Here is an 8,141-nt window from a genome sequence, read left to right on the forward strand (position 1 = left end):
AGCAACTTTTCAATTGACTTGCTACATCATTTTAAACTACTCTTTATTTAGTCACAAGAAAAAAGAAACATCTAAAAATGTATTCAAATTCACTCACAAGTCAAGAAAAATAATACTTAAGGATAAAATTTAGGTTTGGCAATTTTTCTCCCATACTTTATAATTTTCAGAACATAAGATACACTATTTAATCAGACAGAAAAAAGTTCTGTCAGTAATGAATATTTTAAAAAGTACAATCTACTGACCCAGAGTTAACCATTTAGAGGGAGGGATTTTTGTCCTCCCATGCAGGAACTCAGAGTTTTCTGTGCTACAAATAAGATTGGATGCTTAATTGGCAGTTATTCAAAATCTTTTTTTCCCAAGAAATATAAATAAATGTATTTAAATTCCATGTGGGTGAAATTCCTATTGAAGATTTGGTATCCAAGCTTCAAAACCTATATTGGCAGTGAAAGTGTATGGTATCCTTCTGACTAGAGTGTTAATAATCCAAAACTTGTCTGGGATTATAAGTGTCCCTAGGGCATAAGAAAAGAATGTTTTTAAACTAAAGGCACATTTGAATTTCAATAAACCTGAAAGTAATAATGCCAGAAGTATAGATGATAAAAAGAGTAAAAGGCAAAAAAAAGTGGTTTCAACTCAGCATTTATGGTACACTACAGACAGAATTGATACAATTTCACCCCAGAACATCCAAAAATAAAGCAAAATAAACCTCTTTCACCCTTACATATTGAGGAGAATTAGAACCCTGACCCAAATCTCAAACTCTGTAAAACCCCCAACACCAACATTTCTGAAACCTGCCCCATTCCAGAAAGAGGCAGATCTTCAACCATGCAGCTATGACTATTAAGAATTCACAGGTTCTCTGAAATATTTGTTAATCACTCCACCCCTGTGCTAGAGGGAGAGGAAGACTCAGAGCATTAGGGAGAGCCTGTTGTGAAAATGCCTGGCCCTTTTGGGGGTTTAGGTTGTCAATCTAACCCCAGACACAACTGTTGTATGACTGTGTCAGGGAAACAGTGTACTTGTGTGCGAGATTGGGATGGGATGGGGGGACTAAAATGCTAAGATATTTAACAAATTCATATGATTTTTGTCTTTAAAGATTTTGGGAGTGTTGTGTTTATCCATGCTGGGCAACAGAACCCATACATCTTGCTGGGTTTCTGCAAACTGCTGCGTGAAGCCACCAGCAGCATTCCTGGCCATGGGAGGAAGAGACAGACAAATCAAGACAGAGACAGGCAGCTCCCCCAGGACGGGAAGCTGCGTCCTGCAGCATGTTGCAGTGCAAGGAGATGATGACGTCCAGAACAAAATGTCTTTCTCGTGAGGATGCTTAAGCTCTTACTTTGTGATTTCTGTGTATGGAAAGGATGATCAATGGAAAGAACTGAATTTCCCTGTTTTTTGAAATAAAAATGTAGAAGCTTTTAATTATTTTTAAACTTCTTCCTGTAGTGTCCATTGTTGTGTTCCATGAAACAAACAAAACTCAGCAAGACAACAAAGACTTGATCTGCAGGGGAGAAGGTAATACAGAGCAAGTCCTCTGCAGAGGGTAATTAATCCTTAGTCATCCATCCTAGAAGTCCCAGTTACAGTTAAGGTTAATGTTCAGGTAGCTTCTTTCTATTTTCTTTAAAAAAATTTTTAAGTGTTTTTTTCCAGAATGTTATACTATTAATTGCCAATTTGCATATGTGTGCAGCTGCTGTTTTGGCTCTGAACTCCATCCGATAAGCTTGCTGGAGGTATCGCAGAGCACTTGGCAGCTTTCCTATTTGAAAAGAAAGCCTCTCCCCACCACGGAACAGCTGATCGTCTATCAGCGATAGACCCTGATGGCGTGAATTACAATTACACTACTTTTCACACTAAATCTGGGTGATAGCTACTTGGAAAGAAGTTTCATCATTTTTTACCACAAACTGGAAAAAGAATTACATGGTCATGCTGTGCTTTTAAAGGCAGTTTGGTTCACTTTTGTCTATTTAACACCTAATTCCAAGAAGTCCATAGGCATCCAGAGATCTGAATGGCGGGTAATGAATTCACTGTTTAGGTTGAAGATTTTAAAAATCTACCTCAAATTACATTTATTTACAAGGCGACCAGGAAGTGTTAAAGTTGTTAGACGCTTCATTTATTAAATAATTTGTGGGTATTTTCAGTTGTCATATCTAGAGTCATGGGGTTTGCTTATTTTTTTTAATTAGCAATCCAAAACAATGCTACCACAATTTAACAATTCATCACATAATCTTGGGCTCTTCAGTTCAGCTGTGAATGTTAGATAATTCAGATTGTTATTCTGATGTGTTTATAAAATAATTTGGGTCGCATTGTGCTGTGAAAACTGCAGCCACAGAGGCAGAAGATGTTTCTCATCTTCCTTGCATTGCTCAGGAGAGCTTAGAGGACTTCCAAAAATGCATTTCGGGAGTTTAGCATCTAACAAGAGCAGAGAAGTGATTGGGGCAGGGGACACTAATAAAAACTTGATTTGTAATCATTACTTAGTCAACTTTCTTATTAATGTATTGTACATTTTCTGCCTGTTTGGAAAACTAAGGACCTCTTCGCCAAAGTGCATTTTATTAGAATCCTCCCTCACACTCTCATTTTCTGGGACGTTAGAAAGTACCTTCTTTCTTCTACTTGCAAGAACTCATCAGTCACTAGAAAATGTAAGAGGCCCCTAAACAGCCCTCTTCCTTCTTCTCACTCTTCCCTCCCTTCTTGACATTTAAATTCATTTGTTAAAAAAGGGGAAAAAACAAAACAAGAGTTAAACCCACCTCAAGCAGAAGTGGAACACATTCGTCCTGCCGTAGTTAACCTAAGAGGAATAATAGGTTTTGTTTTCCTTTTTTAGTAGCTAGCTTTATTAGATTTCTCACTCTCACAGATTATCCGAAGACTACCCATTGATTGATCGCTCGAAGAGCTGCATTTGGTGTAAAGAAAAAAACTCACAGCTTTATTGGCTCCCAGGAGACAAAACAAACAGAACAAGATATTCATATTAATGCAAACAATGCAACAAATGAGGGGACAATTGCCCGGCTGAAGCGAGGTGATGCGAGATGCAGCGCAGCCGGGGCCGGGGTCGGGAAGGGCCTGGGCGCTTGCCCCGGAGCGGAGGTTTCTCGGCCTCACGACCCCGGACGCCAGAAGCAATCGGTGCCCCGCGCTGCTTGCTGGGCAGAGGGGGCCCAGCTCTCCCGCCTTCGGGGCCCCAGCGGGAGAGCAGGACCTCAGACCGAACAGGAAGGCGCCGGCACCGGGAAGAGGCCTCCAGTCCAGGCCTCAAGCCCTCATCGCTCCGCAGAGCACGTCTGGAAAGGGCCTAAAAGGCCACCTTGCTTTCTTCCTTCCCCTTCCGTGCAGCTCCCGGGGCCCAGTCCCTGAGTCTCAGTTTCCCTTTACATCCAGTACACAGGCGCAGTGAAGAATTCCCAGTTGTACCTCCTGACCCTCCAGAGGCAGCCTGGAAGGAGAGCAAGGGAGGCGCAGGGAGCCCTGTGGAAGAGAGGAAGAGATGTGATAAGCATTCTCGCTTTGAAAAGCTCACGTTATTTTGGAGATTATATAAACACACATTTAAACACAACACAAAACACTGTATAATCAAAAGCGAGGGGGTAGTTTGTACAGCAAATGCTGAGAGATATTTAAGAGGACCTGAGACTTCCTGCAGAATGAGAAAAGAAGAAAGAAAATTCCAGGCACAAAAAAGGATATTGGTTCCACACTTAATCCCACTCCCTGCCCCTCCTCAAACCCACAAAAAGATTAAAAAAAAAAAAAGGCTCGCCAAATATTGCATAGGGTAAAAAGTTATTTGTTGTTTATTTGAAATTCAAATGTATCTGGGCATCCTGTATTTGTATTTGCTAAATTTGGCTATCATAACTTAAAAAAAAACTTTATTGAAGAAAGCATAAAGAAATCATACAAGATGACAGGCTCATTCTCTTGATGTGTATCAATCAGGATACGCAGGACATTTTTATTGGGACTTGGCCTTGGAAAGGAAATGAATCACCCTGGGAGCATGCTTTTCCAAGCATGGTGTAGGGTGGAGGAGGGAGAAATGACTGAAATGCTCGGAAATGTCCTTATTTTTTGAAGGAAGTGGCAGTGTCATTGTGGGTTGGAAAATGGACAGGTTCCTTCCTGAGGCTGGCCCCTCTCCAGGCCAGTAGAGGGACCACCACATGCCTGGAAGCAGAGTGGCAGTTACTACGGTACTCCCATGTCAGGGTTATACGTTTTTTCTAAACTTCCACTACAGAACCACATTACTCATTGTTATTTATTGTGAAAAAAACAAAACTGGGACTTGAAAATTTCAAAGGCAGAAAAGTAAAGCAAAATCTGCTTTGAAATTCATCGAGCACTTTAACCTACAAATCTCACCCAGGCCTTGTAGATGCTGAAAGAAAAGACTTTCGCAATGCCAGTGGTAAAACCTCTGGAAAGGTCAAACAAAACAATGCGCTGTGGCATATTGGAGCACCACATTTGTGTGTGTGTGTGTGTGTGTGTGTGAGAGAGAGAGAGAGAGAGAGAGAGAGAGAGAGAGGAAGCTGCTTAAGAGAGGAAGCCTGCTGCTTGAGTTTCTTCCTCAGTCTGGGTTAGAGAAGGTTTTCCAAGGAAGTTTTATCACCCTTACTGATCCTTTGGATTCCCAGTGAGCTTGCCTTCCTTTTAAGCCAACTACTTGTAGTTGCATAATACCCCTTTCTCATTGGCGATTAGTGCTGTTTAACAACTTTAAAAAGGAGAAACTATCTAATGAGAGCTGTTTTCAGAGCTGATTCGCCAACCGTTGAAAAGGTAATATAGTGCTAAGACCCCCTCATGGGCCTCAGGACTATCTCCAGACCAACTCTTGACCCAAATGAAATGTTTGTTTGGTTTAGAAATTCTTTTAGTTCCGGTTTAATAGCTTGGAAAATACAGAGGCTCACTCCCAGTTCATACTAGTTTACTTTTTTCTCTCTTTCCCATATAACCTTTGGTTTGGAATTTGGACTGTTAAGAAGTTAACATTGTGGTTTGGGTGTTACGGTGAGGCTTAACTCCATGCTTTAGATGTACAAATCCTTACCTTCTCTCCTACCTTAGTCTGTATCTCGAGCTTGAAAAATACATTCCAACACTTGCTGTTCCCTCCGTGGGGCAGGCATGAGAAATGTTCTACACTCATTGTGCTTCTTCCTCCCAGCAGAAATATTCTGGGCCTGTGGTAGGGCGGTGATAAATTGATAATCCCTAAAAATACACCCCACCCACTTGTCAGGTAGTGTCAGGCTTCCTAATGTCTCCGTGGTGAAGAAAAATGGGTAATGGTTAGTTTCTTTGTGTACAAAAGACTTCTGACACAGCAATTTAAGCTTCCTATGAAGCCAAGTACAAAGCCAGTGAAAAAGTGTATCTTTTTTGAGGTACATTTTTTTGAGATTATCATGAAAAAAATAGTGGACTGAATGGCTGGAGAGCATGCGTCAGGTTCTAGCTATTTGAATGGGATTTAAGGACTCATTCCTCCCCTGTAGACAGTTTTGTTTTGTCCCCATACACAAAAAGTTGTATTATATAGTCTTTAAGATTTTGTTATTTCTAGAGCAATTATTCCTTGAATTAATAAGCAATAACTCATATTTTTACACTGCTTCCAAAGGATATAAGCATGATATTTAAAAATGTATTCATGACATAGCCCTAAACAACAAAGGAAGCACAGGCTCACTCTGGTTCTCCAGGCATTCCAGATTCCAAGGAGATATTTAAATGAGGGAGACCAGTTCACCATCAAGGGGTTCAACAATCAGGTGCAAATAATCTGGAAAAGGGTGAGTGGCCTAAAGGCAAACAGCCCTGTGCAGACAGGACAAGGGAATGACATGTTTGAGAACTTACACTTCTGTCCTATTTGGGGACTGGGACCTCAGAAGGAAGAGGGACTGCAATAAAGCGAAAGCTAAGGTTATGTAGTAAGTATGAGTGCATCATCACTCTGAATAGTGTAGTGTTTTTTGCACGTTAAATGTTCGAATTCACGCATGAAGAGCTCTGAGGATGGAGAAAGTTAGTAATCTAGTTGAAAATGGTTCTAAAACTGACCTAAGAAAACTGCTTCCTTGTAGCCTATCAGTGTTGTAAGGTGATGTGTCTTTTAATTTGAGGCCCTCCTTGAACTGTAAGCTCCAACAAGCTTTCATTAAACAGACTTCATTCACATTCTGAATCTGGTTTTTGTCTCACACATATTAAATTTTACAAAACAGAAAGAAACAATAGAGCTTATTAGGAAAAACTTGTTTTGAATAGTAAATTAAGCTTAACGGAAATAGGCACATGTTGTATCACGGTTCCCCCCCACCCCCCCCCTTTTTTTTTACCAATTGAACATTTACATCTTTTTCAATGTGCTGTGATTTTCCCCTTAAGTCTTAAGCTGGCACCACATACTTTCAATAAATGAAACTTACATGACTTGTATTACCGAGGAAAATCATTGTAATACTATGGATTCCAAATGCATAGCTTTCTAAAAAGAGATTTAAGCAATCACCCCTAAATTGTATTAATCAAATCATTGTGGCAGTCTAAGAATCCTCAGAATCACCTAATTTCAAAGACAGTGTAAATCAACTGTCAGTTCTGACTGGTTTGAAATTATGTCCTGTTCTTGGAGATTGGAAACCTGTACATTCAGAGGTACACCTGACTGGATGGCTTGTTATTGAGAGATATGCCCCAGGTGGAGGCATCTTCAAAGCCAATATCTTTTCTTTATAGCTGATGTCAAATTGATGTATATATTAAAAAATCTTGGAAATGATCTCAAAAAGGAAGTAACAGCCCAATGAGCCATATGTTCAGGGAACCTAACAGGTTTCCATTGGGACCAAATTTCACTTCACCTTTTTGTCCTTATGTGCAAATAAAAACTTATCTGTAAATACACCATTAAAACAATCTTGCAAATTTGTGGTCTAAAGACTGAGAAGATATTGCACTATATCCATAATAATCAAATTATTGGAAGGTAACAAACTTGATTAGCTATTAGAAATACATAACATGGAATTAAACTAAATTTATTTGAACTTCTATAGGTTCATTGCTTCAGAGGGATACTCTGCTTCTTAGCATTGGTTAATGAAGAAAAAGCTGATTAGAACAGTTAATAAATTGCTTAATTTTGATGCTGATGAAGAATCTGAGCCTCCAAGTTTACATTAATAAATATGTAAAATTAATTTCTTTCTTGTTAAATAGGTTGCTATTTTAACAGATTCAGATGCCAGGGAGTTTTCCAAATGCCAGATAATCCTCCAGCACTGAAAAGCTTGTGATGCACTAAGGGCAGAGAGGCCTGCTTAGTGGTTCTCCAAGGAGTGGAAACAAAAAGGAATTAACGTCTATTTACACACAATTCTTTGTTTCAGTCTTTTAAGAATTCTCAATTTAAAAACTGTTAAGCATTCTGTATTATTTCAGTTGACCCTAATATTTTACATTCAGCTATTGTATTGGGGTGCTCTAAAAGAAATGTTCTAAAAGAAAAATGATTGCTGTGAGTTTGTGTGTTTTTTTATATAACTAGATCAATAATGATACAAAATACCCAAATGTACTCGATTTTTATTTTATTTTTGTTGTACTTTTATTGTACAACATTACAAATTGAAGGGGAGAGAGAATAATATCAATGACACCCCTATGTATGTATGAGAGCTTTATCAGATCTTCACATTTTAAATTGATTTGGAAGAACAATTGTGTGTGTGTAAAGTTATGCAATGATAAAGGTCAGCAGGGAAAAAAATTACACAGCAGGGATTAATTTTCATCTGCTTTCCTGTTCCATCTATGGCTTGGGGGAAGGAAGTTTTATGTTAATTTCAACACCTGGTTAGCTAAATAACAGGGAACCCATTAGAAGGAATTGCATTCTCAGTCTATATCCTACCATTTCTTGTAGCCCTTCCCTTTGACCAACTTAAACCACAAGAACGTTAATGTGTCAATGTTTTTTAATCTCTAAGGGTAGTTTATGTAAATCTGTAATAGTAAAAATGTAGAAATAAAAGCAAAAGCTTTAA

This window comes from Phyllostomus hastatus, unplaced genomic scaffold, assembly GCF_019186645.2.
Source record: "Phyllostomus hastatus isolate PE091 unplaced genomic scaffold, TTU_PhHast_1.1 phas_contig_1, whole genome shotgun sequence".
In the NCBI taxonomy this organism is placed as follows: Eukaryota; Metazoa; Chordata; class Mammalia; order Chiroptera; family Phyllostomidae; genus Phyllostomus; species Phyllostomus hastatus.